Source organism: Bemisia tabaci, chromosome 1 (assembly GCF_918797505.1).
Source record: "Bemisia tabaci chromosome 1, PGI_BMITA_v3".
Classification (NCBI taxonomy): domain Eukaryota; kingdom Metazoa; phylum Arthropoda; class Insecta; order Hemiptera; family Aleyrodidae; genus Bemisia; species Bemisia tabaci.
Genome location: NC_092793.1, coordinates 66,502,214 through 66,515,973, shown reverse-complemented (window position 1 = coordinate 66,515,973; position 13,760 = coordinate 66,502,214). Strand labels below are relative to the sequence as shown.

General features: G+C 41.4%; 1 protein-coding gene across 1 annotated transcript in view; it reads left to right on the top strand.

The window, feature by feature from the left end:
* Nucleotides 1-13,760, top strand: part of Atg16 (Autophagy-related 16) — a 359,788-nt gene that overhangs the window by 238,719 nt on the left and 107,309 nt on the right. The gene's annotated exons all lie outside the window — the stretch shown is intronic.

Below are 13,760 nucleotides of genomic sequence, written 5' to 3'. Positions count from 1 at the left end.
GTTTAAAAATCTCCATTCCCATTTTATTTTTTTAAAGGAGAACAAATCAATATCATCTCTTAAAGTTTTCACAGAGTTCTCTTCTGCTCCTGATTTTCATAGCTACTTTATGTCTATAATTGAATTGGGACGTGCGGAAACCGCCAATGTCCATTTTTCCAGTCTTACTCTTTCTTTTTTGAGTTCATAATCCTTTAATGGGTTGATACAATCATAAAAGTAACGCAAGGACTCGTTTTGGGATTAAGAAAACTCGAAGACGAGTTTTAACGCTACTTTCGTGGCAGCAACCAACTCCAAAAAGTATTATGAACTCAAAAAAGCTTAAGACTGGGAAAATGAACATTAGCGAATTTCGCACGCCCCGATTCAATTAGCCCTAGTATTTTCATTTTTTTTCTCTTTTATCGACGGTGAAATTTCTAAACCACATAATTCTTTTGCTTTGTTTAAAAATCTTCACTCCTGTTCTAATTTTAAAGGAGAACAAAAAATCTATATCATTCCTTAAAGTATTTACAGAATTTCCTTTGCACAAAGAAAAAAAATCACGGAAGTTTACAAGAATTAACGTCGAGTAGTTTTCCAATTAAAAAATAGAGTAAGTATGACAGGAAGTCTGCAACGTCGCAAACCGAGATACGTGGTTTGGTAGTTTTACCGTCGTTACATTTGTTACTTTGCATAGTTACATGAAAAACAGACCGCCCGGGCTCATCAGACCGAAGCTCTTAGATAATGACGAGGAGCTGCTAATATTGAAAGATCTCACCAATCATTTTCTTCAAATTAACTCATTCTTTCCAAAAAAAAATATGTCTTAAAACGGAGAGAAAAATCTAAACGTGGGTGGAGCTCGCACCTAACTATCGAGTCGCGGACGCTCGGGGACTTGATAGTTAAAGTTCATGCAAATTCAACCCAACATTTGCTCCTCATGAGCTTGCAAACTGTGCGGAAAGATTACTTGATCTGAAACGTTACCCACATGACTTCGTTTCCCAGGCGAAGTAACGTAACTCTTTCCCGAGGTTGCAAAAGTGACTCAAATTATTCAATTTTCTACAAAAATATACAAGTACGAATGCAATTTTGTCCAACATTTTTATGATTTTCGTGCAAGATCAGAGGAAAAATCGGGGAAATTTTCAGTCAGAATTGTCCAAGATTCCCTGCTCTACCAAAAAAAAAAAAAAAAAAAAAAAAAAAAAAAAAAAAAAGAGAGAAGAGAAAGAAAAGAAAAAAAAACACACACACTGGATCTAGAGTCCAGACTCTTAAAAACATCGACAAGAAAAAATGCTCTTAATTCAATCAGATTTAAGCTTAAATCAAGAACCAAGCCTCATTATTTGAGCGGATTTCCTTTTGATTTAAGCTTAAATCTGATTGAATCAAGATTCCTTTTTCTTGCCAATGTTTTCAAGAGTCTGGAATCTAGATTCAATGTGTTTTTTTTTTCCAGTGCGTGTAAAAATGCTATTTGCGAGGGGGAATTCGGCAACATTGAATTATGGTTACGTTCTCTCGTGAGGGAGATGACGATAATTCTAAGTTTCATTAGGAGAAAATAGAGAAAAGACAGATTTCTAGAATCGTTTGAATAAAGACAGAGGAAAAACACACCATCATATTATTATTGACACCGTATACTGTCTGCACTTGACTATAAGTATTTCTTTCTTTCTGTTTCAGGTAAATTGATTTTTTGATTTTCGCCCGATACTCAGCATGACAGCCGTAAGTTATGATACCAAAGTAATCAGACGCATCCTCTATTTAATGCGAGTTTCTCAATAGCTGCTATTGGTTAAAGAAAACCCTTCCTGGACCCAACAATTCCCCCACAAAGAGACCATATTCCGAAAATTATGGACTATTATAAAATTGGATCTTTTGATCTTGAAACCTCTACTGTATGCACGGAAGGTATGGGTTTTAGAAGTGGTTTCATTGATTTTCTCTGAAAATCTCTTTCAAAAAGTACCCCATACACCCTTGGAGAAATCAATTTGAAAATTTGCAGTTTCAGTGGAAAATTTCATGTCCACCCTTTCTAAGGCTCATTCTCTCAATTTTTATAAGTAGGGAGAATGCTAACACGAATCGCAGAGTAAAGAAATCGAAAAAGATAACTAGAATCAAGGAATACTCGTGAGCACCCGCAACAAAGCCAGATGAGAGCTCCATCAAGTGCATCCAGAAAGTGGGTGAAATCTCCTGGCATCCGTCCAGCACTGAGCGCCTCACAGCAAAAAAGCCGTTCGATCGATTTGTGGATGAGTCAGAGGCTCAGGGGACATCCTCTACCATGAGGAACAAGCTTTTTGGTCCCGCGTGGCGTCGCATCGCTTCTCAGCCCGGGGCCGGGTCGTCGACTGTCGAGACGAAACCGTGGACTTTGTCTCAAAGCGAGTCCTACCTCAACATCTCCGCGGCGGACCGGCATTTAAATGTACTCGAGTGTGACATAACCGTGTGAACAGCGGCGCGTATTATGCGGACGGCAGTAGAATATCCCGGGTTGTCCTCTCGGGGTTTTCATTCAAGTGCAAGTGTGAGCGGCTGAGCTAGATTAATGAGCGCCCATCGTCCACTGCCCGGCATAATCAGCCTCGGTCGCGTAAGTAGCCTTGTTTGGACCCTCTCGACGCGACACCTCAACACTCGACCCGAGACAACTTTCAGTTTGTATCTTTCTCCTCGTTTCTGTGGCCTCAGTGACGGATCCAGCCCCTGAAAAATCGTGAATGGTACCTGAAAATTAAGCTTATCTGCCAAGTTGGTTCCTGAAATTATACCCTGAAGTTGGAGCACTGTTGCAGTGTTACAATAACGACTTCACCGAGAAACAAGAGGTACATTTCGACAGTTTTCAAACCAGATGAGGCCTAGTCTCCGTTTATACAGGTCTATATCGAAAAATGGGGATTTGATAATTGATTTACACGATATATTTAGTGCCGAGTCCGAAAATGACCCTAGCTTTCCTTTCCGTCCATCAGTTTTTTCCAAGGCGTGCAAGTTCGCCGCACAAACCGACGACCACAGGCGGCGCGACGATCCATCTAAGGAACTCGATCGGATTGCCTTCGACAAATGGGCCTGTTGCAAACCAGTGGCGTGGCGTGCTTTGCGATGTATCGATCGATTTCCCATTTAAACATATGGTAAAGAATCGATAAACAGGATGTCCGCAACGAACGCCTTAATAATCGATTCTTTACCATAGTTTGAAATAGGGAAATATCGATAATCGATCATTCACGCCCCGCCACTGTTTCAAACTCCCGCTAGAGCAAATAGAAGAGTTATTTCTCAGAAAAAATGTCTCTAGTCTCAGGATGAGCGAATCAGGAAAGTCTGAAATACATTCCTAGCTTCACAATCTGTGCGTAAGAAATTAGCGTGTTTTAAGCTTCCCGCTTCAAAAACGGTACACGAGACAGGTGAACATTTCATAATAGGAGTCGTTCCACCTACTTCTTGTATACTAGGATGCTACGCAATATTCAACAAAGCCGACCCCAACCCGCCAAAACACACGTGAAAAGACGGGATTTCATCATCCGGCGTGTTCATATCCCTGCGTTGGTAAAGACCAAGATGCTTTCTCGCGATTTGCGCGCGGAAACGACAGACATGTTGAATATTGTGTAGCATCCTAGTGCGAAAGGGTTGGATAGAACTACTCCTCTTACAAATTGTTCACCCGTGCCGTGGCATCGTTTTTGAAGCGGGAAGCTTCAAAAAACGATCATGGATAAAAAAAACTCCGGCCGTGAGAGCCGCATTTACTGGCTGTATAGATATACCGTCCGCGTTCTGGGCTCAGAGGCCGAAAGTTCCGGACGTAGCACCCGGAGCAATCGAAGCTACATTGGAAAAAAGAAACACATTGGATCTAGAGCCCAGACTCTGAAAACATCGACACGAAAAAATACTCTTGATGCAATCGGATTTTGTTTAAATCAAGAACCTAGCCTCTTAATTTGAGCGGATCTCCCTTTGATTTAAGCAAAAATCTGATTGAATCAAGAGTATTTTTTCTTGTCAATGATTTCAAGAGTCTGGACTCTAGATCCAATGTGTTTATTTTTCCAGTGCATTAGGTATCTGTAAGAAATAACTCTCCTTCTTGCTCAAGCTGAAGTTTCAACTGGCCGACTTTGGTTGTCAACTTGCGCGGCGGATCGGCGCACCTTAAGTTCCATACATACATACATATAAGTCGCTTTACAGCACTCCCTCGCGCTCTACGACTCCTAACCTCTACTGCTCTCTTTCAAACCACAAATCTTGGGGGATTGAGCACCTTAACATTTCCGCATCAATCCCTTCCCTCCAACCTTTCATTGGGCGCCCTCTGCGTCTTCTCCCAGGAGGAACCCAGTCAAGGACCTTCTTCGGCAACCTGTCTCCTGCCATTCTCTGGACATGACCATACCAAATGAGTTGTTTTGTCATAATGTCATGCACGATGGTCTGTTTGGCATCCATGATCTCCCGTACCGTCTCATTCCTGACGCGATCCTTTCTGGAAATACCAGCGGATCTACGCCAGAAGTCCATCTCTGTTGCCTCTAAAACCTCCCGGGTCCGCTGTTTCATCCTTAAGTTCCGCACCTGAAAAAAGCGAGCGAAGACACAGCGTGAAAGAGGACGGAGGCCTCGCCTAGCTCCACGTATGGGGGGTTGAGCCGCGTGGCGGTCAGGGGTCGGCCTTTGCCCTCGCCGCCGCGGGCTCGGAAGTCGGAGGAAACCTTCAATATCAACAGTTGGAAATCGATGTTCGGAGTCGGAGCGAAGAAGAATCGGAGGGTTCTCGCGGGTGGCCGGCCGCAAGGCGACGCACAGCACCGCCGCCGCAGCGGGCAGCGCATACGCGTGCGATACTCTTCGGCTTGATTCCGTAACCGGGATTGACGGATACTCGTGACCTCACGCGGAGCCTCCGAGATTGCGGACCCCGGCCCTGGCCGATGCCGAACCCACATTTTAGCTCGGAAACAATTAGCCGGAGCCGAACCAAACCCCCAGCGCTCAGTCGGGAAATGTCGGAAACTCGCGGTCAAAGCAGTGACAAAACAACACTGGACCAAAACAACACACTGGATCTAGAGTCCAGACTCTTGAAAACATTGACAAGAAAAAACAATCTTGATTCAATCGGATTTTTGCTTGAATCGAAACGAAATCCGCCTAAATTAAGAGGCTTGGTTCTTCATTTAAGCTAGATTCTGATTGAATCAAGAGTACTTTTTCTTGTCGATGTTTTTAGGAGTCTGGACTCTGGATACAATGTGTTTTTTTCCAGTGAAAGGTTATCATCGGTTAATCTTATGGACCAACTAAAAAGTTATCCAGTTGCGGTCTCCAGGGCTCTGAAAATGAACTTTTAACCCACAAAATTAGCTCTCATCCATTGCGTTTTGTTGGAAAGCTTCAACTGCATCGATGATTTCATACCCTAAACTGAAGCTTCCGCCTCCTTGAGGTATTTTCAGTTTTGGAAAAAATCAGAAATCACAAGACGCGAGATCTAGGTCGTAGCCCTTGTGTAGAAGGAACGGAATGAGCCCCTATTCTTCTTCTCCAGGTCCATCTTCTCAAAACTTGATTTTTGCTTTGAGCGCTCTCTCGTGTCGAAGTGGCGGAACAGCGTGAAGGCCCGACCCATTGTGCGACCTAACCGCGCATGCGCAATGAAAGAGTATCGTCAAGCGCGCAGAATTTCAATAAGCGCTCGCATGTCCGCATCGAGATGTGCAATTGCATCCGCCGCCGCGGAAACGCAACGCAAACGCGTGGATTTTTAGTCAGATTAATATTTGCACAGACGCTCAGATGCTACGTGCGATTAATTTTTCAATTATAGTTTAACGGCACCCGCTGAGGCTTCGCCGCGCACCCACTGACCGGCCCGGCCCGGCCGGCGGAGGTCGCTTTTTGCTTTTTTCAGATTCCGGCCCCAGGCCCGTTAATGTACCTGCGGCTCGCAAAGCCTATTTATTTCGCCTAACAGATGACCATTGTCTTGGCGGCTATTTACATCCTCCCCGATACTGGTTTATAAGCCGTATGCCTCAAATCGTGCTCGCCCCCCCTCCCCTCCTACCCCACCTAGAATCCCTCCCGGCGCTCAGTCAAGAGAAACGGCCAAAAATGCAGACAACTCTTCAAGTTTCCTATTTTTGAGCTCCAATAGATATGGATCCCTCTCAAAACCACCCCTTGGCCTGACTTTAACCTTCTTTTCGTACATTGGGATAAAAAGACTCTTGGATCCAGAGTCCAGACTTCTGAAAAATTTGACAAGAAAAATACTCTTGATTCCATCGGTTTTTTGCCAGAATCCAAAATCCGCCTAAATTAAGAGGCAAGGCTTTCGACTTTTTTCCAGTGTAGGATCAAATTTTGTGGCTTTCCTCCTTTTTCGTCACTGTTTTGGTCACATTAACTTCTAGCCTAAGGCTTCTCGATTTTTTTCGGATTCCGTTGGAGACCTAATAGTTTTCTTCAGTCCTAGTAATTTAGGCTGTATCAATCATTTGCTGAAGTGTATATTTGACTCGAGTTTTCAACTATCTACAATTATACATTATCCATGCCAATACGGCAAAGTTAGTTGAAAGTTAGAAAGTATACTTACTATGTAATTAATAGCTTAATTATAAAGAAATAGTTTAAAAATTTCGACGGCAAACTCAGCTGAATGCTTTTCATGATGAACTGATCTCATGTAGAATGGTATTGATTTTTCGTAGGAAGAATTAATTAAATACTGATGAGAACTTTTAAACGTATTAGTCAATTTTAAGATGGACTCAAGCCAATCTTAAACGTCTTTTGAATGGAAATATATTGATAATGAAAGAACCGATAAGACAGAGGCTAGGTCCTCTACGGACCTCATACTGAGGAAAAAGTAGATATCGATTCAAGGTGACGTTGCATCTGAAACTAAGAACTGATAAGTTAATTTTGAGGTTGCAAGCATTATTTGTCCGGAGGACGGTGTTGGAAAGAAACACATTCAAGAGTACATTGAATAAACGTATCATGCTCAAGTGAAAAAATCCAAAATTTCTGCCCTCTTATTTTTCCTTATAGTTAAAAGTCTTACTCCGATGTCCAAAGCGTATCTCGTTCCTGTGCGACGAGGGCTTTCCCTAGTCTTTGATTTTTTACTTTTTATTTTCACAATTTTGTCCTAACGTTGTGAGCCGCTGCTAACGGTCTGCATATTTCTCGCGAGACCCCCCCCCCTCTCCTCCCTTCCCCCGTTGTTTCCTGCGGAAGTTTATCCTGCTCGCGAGCAGGGTTCGAGGCAAAGCCGTGGCGTGAATTGCGAAGTATCGATTGTTCTGCCATTTAAACCCACGGTAAAGAATCGATTGTTAAGGTGTTCGCTGCGAACACCCTGTTTATCGATCCTTTTCCATAGGACTAAATGGCATAACAATCGATATATCGCAAAGCACGCCTCACCACTGGTTCGAGATGTGCGTAATTTGTGTTTGGCGAGGCTCAAGCGCCGGCCGCGATGCTGATGCGTGATTCCCTATCGGCGCATGCGCAGTTTATCATGCGTCTGACGACTGAATTCCGGCGCTTATCGATACTATCGCCGCCCGCGACCCGCGAATCGAGTTTCGCGCCTTCCCACCGAGTCGCTTTAACGAATCCAGGATCCCGGGAATTCCCTCTAATGAAGAGGTTTTAGTCGTGGAAGAAGTCTGGAATTGGAACGACCGCCTTACCGAGGATAACAGTATCCAACTTTTGCGAAGTTTTAAGGGAACGGGTCAAATGAAATTCGATTGATAACTATTATCAACGAGTCTTTATAATATATTGTCAATTATCATCCTGAAGACCCTCAGAAATTGTTCGGGTGATTAGAAGCCAACAAAACCTCTTGTTTTATGAACTTCTCATAGAATATATCGAAATCAGTTCAGTGCTCAATTTAACTCGAGAAGACTGTGGTTTTTCTCTGAAATAGAGTGGGATTTTTGGGCGGAAGTTGAAGGATAGAAAGATTAAATGAAGATGGAAAGTTTCCAAGCGACAAGTTCTCTCGTCTGTACATTGTATCGATCAGTGAATGCGTTTTATGCGTCTAGCTACTTTTCTACCCGAGCGTTTAAGTCTCCAAACTTATGCACGTTTAAAAAGTTGTTTGGTGGAATTAATTGACGATGCATGGACGAGTCGGTAGATGTCGTAAGCTCGAGGTTTGCCTTCAGTATCACGACTAGGTAATTTTGCTGTATGAACTTCCTTGGTAAAACCAAAAGACATGCGTGTGATGACAATGTAATGTAATGTTGATTCACGACTTGCTGAAAATTTCTGGTGCTTTAAGAAAGAACGTGAAGATGTGGTTTACCAAAATATAAAAAAAATTCTGAATTTCGGCTCATTCAATCTGAAGTATGGCTTGTGTGTCACATCAATATCTTATGTTTCCAGGTTTTGTTTTGATATTAGTTCTGCGCAAGGTGATTCAATTTTTTTTTTTTTTTTTTTTTTTTTTTTTTTTTTTTTTTTTTTTTTTTTTTTAGAATACGAAAACATTTGATGAATAACTACTCTTATCGACTCGTCGAAGAGAAAGTCGTTCTATTTTTACTACGTTGCTAAATGCTCAAAACTGGTTGTATTCCGAACGCTCGATTTTAGCCGTGCTGGGACCAAACGTAGTATGGACATTCGAACGTTGCAAAATTTCACCCGATAAAATATTTACCCTCGATGAAAGTCATGAATATCTTGTTTTTAAATTCTCGTTTATATTAGAAGAAATTGCGAAGGAAATTGTCTTGAAGTTTAAAATGAAACAAATCGGAAAGTTTTCAGGGAACTTCCTAATCTGTAAGGAGGAATATGACAAAGTGCAATTCTTCACACGGCGTTTTACCTCAGCACGACAGAATTCGTCTCGTTATCATGCACCTCATTTCCTCGCACAAACGGTACTGATGAAGGCCGTACTCGAAAAACGGACGAAATGAACTTAGTTGCCAAAGTGGGAAGAATTTCGTTTAGCTCAGTGGGACTTTTCCTGAAAAAATACGGGATACAGATAGCGATCCGCCATCACGGATGAGGCTATTGATTGACACTAAATGGAACAATATCGTCTTTTGGAGGAGGGAATGACACGGTGACACGCAGACACGCACTCGGACGGCCGATTGTTTCATCGAAATGTGTCGTAAATAAAAATTGATTCATTATTCTTTTGGCATCACGTAGTCCTCAACTCGTGGCCCTCTCGCGCTAGTGACCGTCTCGCTTGTTTCGTCCCCCTCCTCTCGTTCCTGATTAATTCACGCGTCCCTCGGAGCAGTACTGCCGTGCTAAGGAATAACGCCGTATGAACATTCGAGAGTTGCCAAATTTCCTCCGATAATATGTTAAATTTTGACAAGAGCTGTGACTATTTTCTCTTGAGATTTTCAGATATTTTAGATCTGGCTGTAAACAAAATTCTCTGAAAAATTGGAGGAAAAATCTTCACGAATTTCCTTATAAATTCGTATTTTATCCAAGGAAATTTGGCAACGCTTGAGGACTCATACGGCGTTCTTCGTTAGCACGGCAGAGTATAGTGAGCCAAATGCATGCGCATGCCCGAGCTCACAAAAACACCGTATGAGCATTCAGATATTGCCAAATTTCTGTCCGTGCTGAACCTATTTTCCGCAACGAGGCATCTTTCTCTCTTTTTCCATGGAATTTTTCACCCTTCGAAAACACAGTACGCAGTCGGAAACATTAACCAAGATCTTGTTTTACTAGGGGAAGTAAAGCACGAAGTAACACAAGCTGTTGGTTAATTTTTTGTGTGTTAGTTTTCCCTGGGTCAAGTTGATCAAATCTTTGGGTTGAGGTGGTCTGATCTTTTTCGTCAAAAATGTGCCACCTCGTTAAAAATTAGTCGTCATTTGCCAGGATCGACCCGGATTCCATCGGTGGCAGCCCAATGCGATAATCACTCGCGAGTCGCGACCTCTGAGGATCGGGAGGAAAACAAGGGTCCATAAGTTCGGCAGGACATTTTCTTCATGACCCGATGTCTCAGAGTAACCTTCGGTTTGGCTCAATTCAACTCAAAATTGTGTTAAGCAACCAAGTCCTTTGGGTTGATCTGAGTAACACCAAGTAACACAGAGCACCGACAAACACGGAAATTTTTAATTGTGCATTTTCTTCAAAATTAACATTTTTTTATAAGTGACAGCGACGTCAACATATTTTTCCATCCTGGTTTTAAAAGGAGGAAAGAGCAAATGCATAGTTTATTTAGAGCAATGTTTGTCGATACTTTTGGGCCGAATTAAAAACCCTTTAAATCAGTTTTACCTCGTATTATTGTCTAAGCAAAGTCTGTCTTATTGGAGTGAATTCAATACACAAGAAATTTTTCGGGAGACCTAAACGCTCGTTAATGAATGTAGAGAGTTACCTAGTATTTTCGTTTATTTTTCCTTGCTTTCACACGTTGCCGATGGAAAAGGATCGATAAACAGGGTGTTCGCAACGAATACCTTAATGATCGATTCTTTACCACAGCTTCAAATGAGGAGATATCGATAATCGATCATTCACGCCTTGCCACTGAATAATGAAGAACTTTTTCCGGAACTTTTCACGTCGTAACTTTATCTCTTCGGTTTCAAACCCGATTTAATAGCTCGTAAAAGCTCACGTTTATTTGGTAAATTAATTGAGACGTGGAATAGCAGTGAGTCCGTACGATTTAACCATCTCGAAAACAGGAACAGAGAATAAGGCAGAAAAATGAGCCAAGGTTAGATTTACAACTCTTTTTTTATTTCTCATCAACTCGAATGCACTTCTCCCAGTGTGTTTTCTTTATTATGGAAGTTGTAAACGCAAGAATCGGAGAGCAGGAGCATACTGCCGTCTTAAGGAAGAACGCCGCATGAAACTTCGTGCGTTGCCAAATTTCTTTTGGTAAAATACGAATTTCCAAGAAAATTGTGAAAATTTTCCGTCCAATCTTCCAGAGAATTACCTTCACAATATAATCTAAAGTATCAGAGAATTTAAAGTAGAAATATTTATTATTTGTCTCTATAGTTAATACTTTAAGAAGGGAAATTTGGCAACTCTCGGATGTTCATACGACGTTTTTCCTGAGCACGACAGCATAGCATAGGAGATTGGACCCCGACAAAGATTCCTAACATTCATGTATGCCGGCAAGTCGTCTAAGCGCGCGCCTCAGATTCAACCGTCAGGCCCCACTCAAAGTTCCCTCCAACCATTTCTCAAAAAATGTAAATCATACAAATATAAAAAAATGCCATAAAAACTCATAGTGTTTAAATTAACTTCTTTTGAAGTAACGCTACTCGTGATATTCCAACTCTGTTCTAGACAATAGCGGTTTTTCATAACAATGCAGGCATTTTACTTTAGTTTACACTTTGGTTAAATGTTCAATTTCTCCGTTCGCGATTTTCTATGAAAGGAGTCCTTTTCCAGAAGATCAATTTTTCTTAAGTTTACGGAAAAAAATTCAATTTAAGTTCTTAGAGGTCATCACTCTCTACTAACCAGAAGAATAATTTGCGAGCGTTTCATTCACTTTTTTACCAGAAAAGTTAAGAGTTGCGTTAAAATTAAATAAATTGGATCCTGCAATATGACGGTATCCGAAAATCGAAGTAGCTTTTCCTCAAAATTAAGTTGTTTAAATATTTCATCGTAACTCAGAATTTACTTTTTCCCTATTTGGGACCTTCTTTTTTGTATCAATATGTTTACAAAACTCTTCCAAGCGTAGCACTAATAAACCAATTTCGAATTTTGTAATACAGAACAGAGAACGGTCAAGCATGTATCTAATATTTTTTTCGGGGAAAAGGCGCTGACCTGGTTAGGGGGGTCTGCCTCTGTAGAGTAAGTGGAGTTCGGGGTTTCTCCACCGAAAAAGTGTTGAAAAAGATCCTTTTTCTTGCTTTCGAGGAGGGGAAAGGGGCTCGATGTCCCCAAGCCCAACTGCCACCTGCCGGTTGCGTGCTTGAGACCTTAAGGGTGGTTCCATTATTTCATTTCGATATTCCTAGTTTAGCTTTATCATGCGTTTTTTTAGTATAAAAGCACGAGGCTCGCAATGAATTCATTCGAGATTTAAGTGAGGTTCAAGTGAATTATTTTCAAAATGAGGGTGTAAATCGATTCCTGTTTGGGTGGAAAGGGTCATCGCTTTCGCTATGCGGTATCTTATAAACCATTGATGAATGGGCTCCGAGCTATTATGTGTGAGAAAATCGGAGACACCCGTCATGAGATTCCGTAGCGGCATGCGGCACTCCATCGAAGGTGCCAAAGCACTTCTAACATCGCTGTTGGATCAGTGTCAAATTTCCTTGGAAACAAGTAAATTCCCAGTGTCCGCATTACTCATTCATTTATTTATTCGAGAGGGAGCGAAGTAACCCGCGCGCGGTTAATGAACTTGTGCTTCGAGCCCGCCTCAGCGTATCACGGCAAGGCGCGCGTCGGTAACTATTCGTGCTCTTGCGTCGCCTATATTGCCTATACGTTCATTTGAAGGCGCTCCGCAAAGAGCCGCGTCTCCTCTCTCTGCAGCTAGGCTTGTTTCCATATGAAATACGACTAGTTTTCCGAACTTCCTTCCGAGAATAGATTAATTGAGTTCAACTAAGCTTATCGATGTCCTCGAGGCCGCAAATTTTTGACATTAATTTATATTTTCTAAGATGACGTAGAACATGAGTTTCCTAAATTTTCACAATGTGGTCTTCGAAAATAAACGGTCGAGAATGTTTTGCATTTGAAGATTAATGAAAGGAATAGATTGATTGAGTTCAGCTAAACGTATCGATGTCCTTGAGGCCGCAAATTTTTGACATTATAGTGTATATTTTCTAAGAAGAATTAGAACATGAGTTTCCTAAATTTTCACAGAATGGTATTCGAAAATAAACGATCGAGAATGTTTTACATTTGAAGATTCATGGAAGAAGAGATGCATGCAAAATCACAAAAGCCGGTATATGCTGTTATTTCTTACTAAAATCCTGCGCGGCCTATCAGTCTGTCCTTCCTTGAAAAAAGTGAGTTTGAGTACTATAATGGTACTTACATAGTTAAATAATTTCAAACCTCATCGTAAGTGGCGGCACTACATCTGGGTTATTGCTTAGGCAATTTATGGTATTTTAGCATGAACTCAATAAAATTAATCAACCTTGCATGCCTTGTTTCAGGTAAGTTTATCCCTCTCGTTTATTTGAAATATTTACAATAAAATTTTATATCAGACCAAAATATTTGGTACTTTTTGAAGGGGCTTTCTATGAAATAAACGTTTTTAAACTTATTGGGCGTTTGTACAGGCGTTGTAAGGAGTTTCAAATGAAGCTCGTTCTTTTACTTTCTTTCTTTTAAAGATAGCTCAAAGATTGTACATCAGGGGATTACATTTTCCATTTTACCGCTTTCGCCGATATGAATGCGACCTCCGTTAAGCTATTTCCTTCATTCTAATTATTTGTCTGGGCCCATTGTGACTGTCGGCCATTTTTAATTTTTACTTTCATTGTAAGAATGAAATGCAACCCCCCACCATTTCATAAGTCTTATTTTTATTTTGAGCAAAATAAATCTTTCACCTGCACACTTAACCGATTCCGCATTTCCCTCTGGCGTGATGTAAAAAGATCTGAGGTCTCGTCTCCACGGGACGTTTTCAT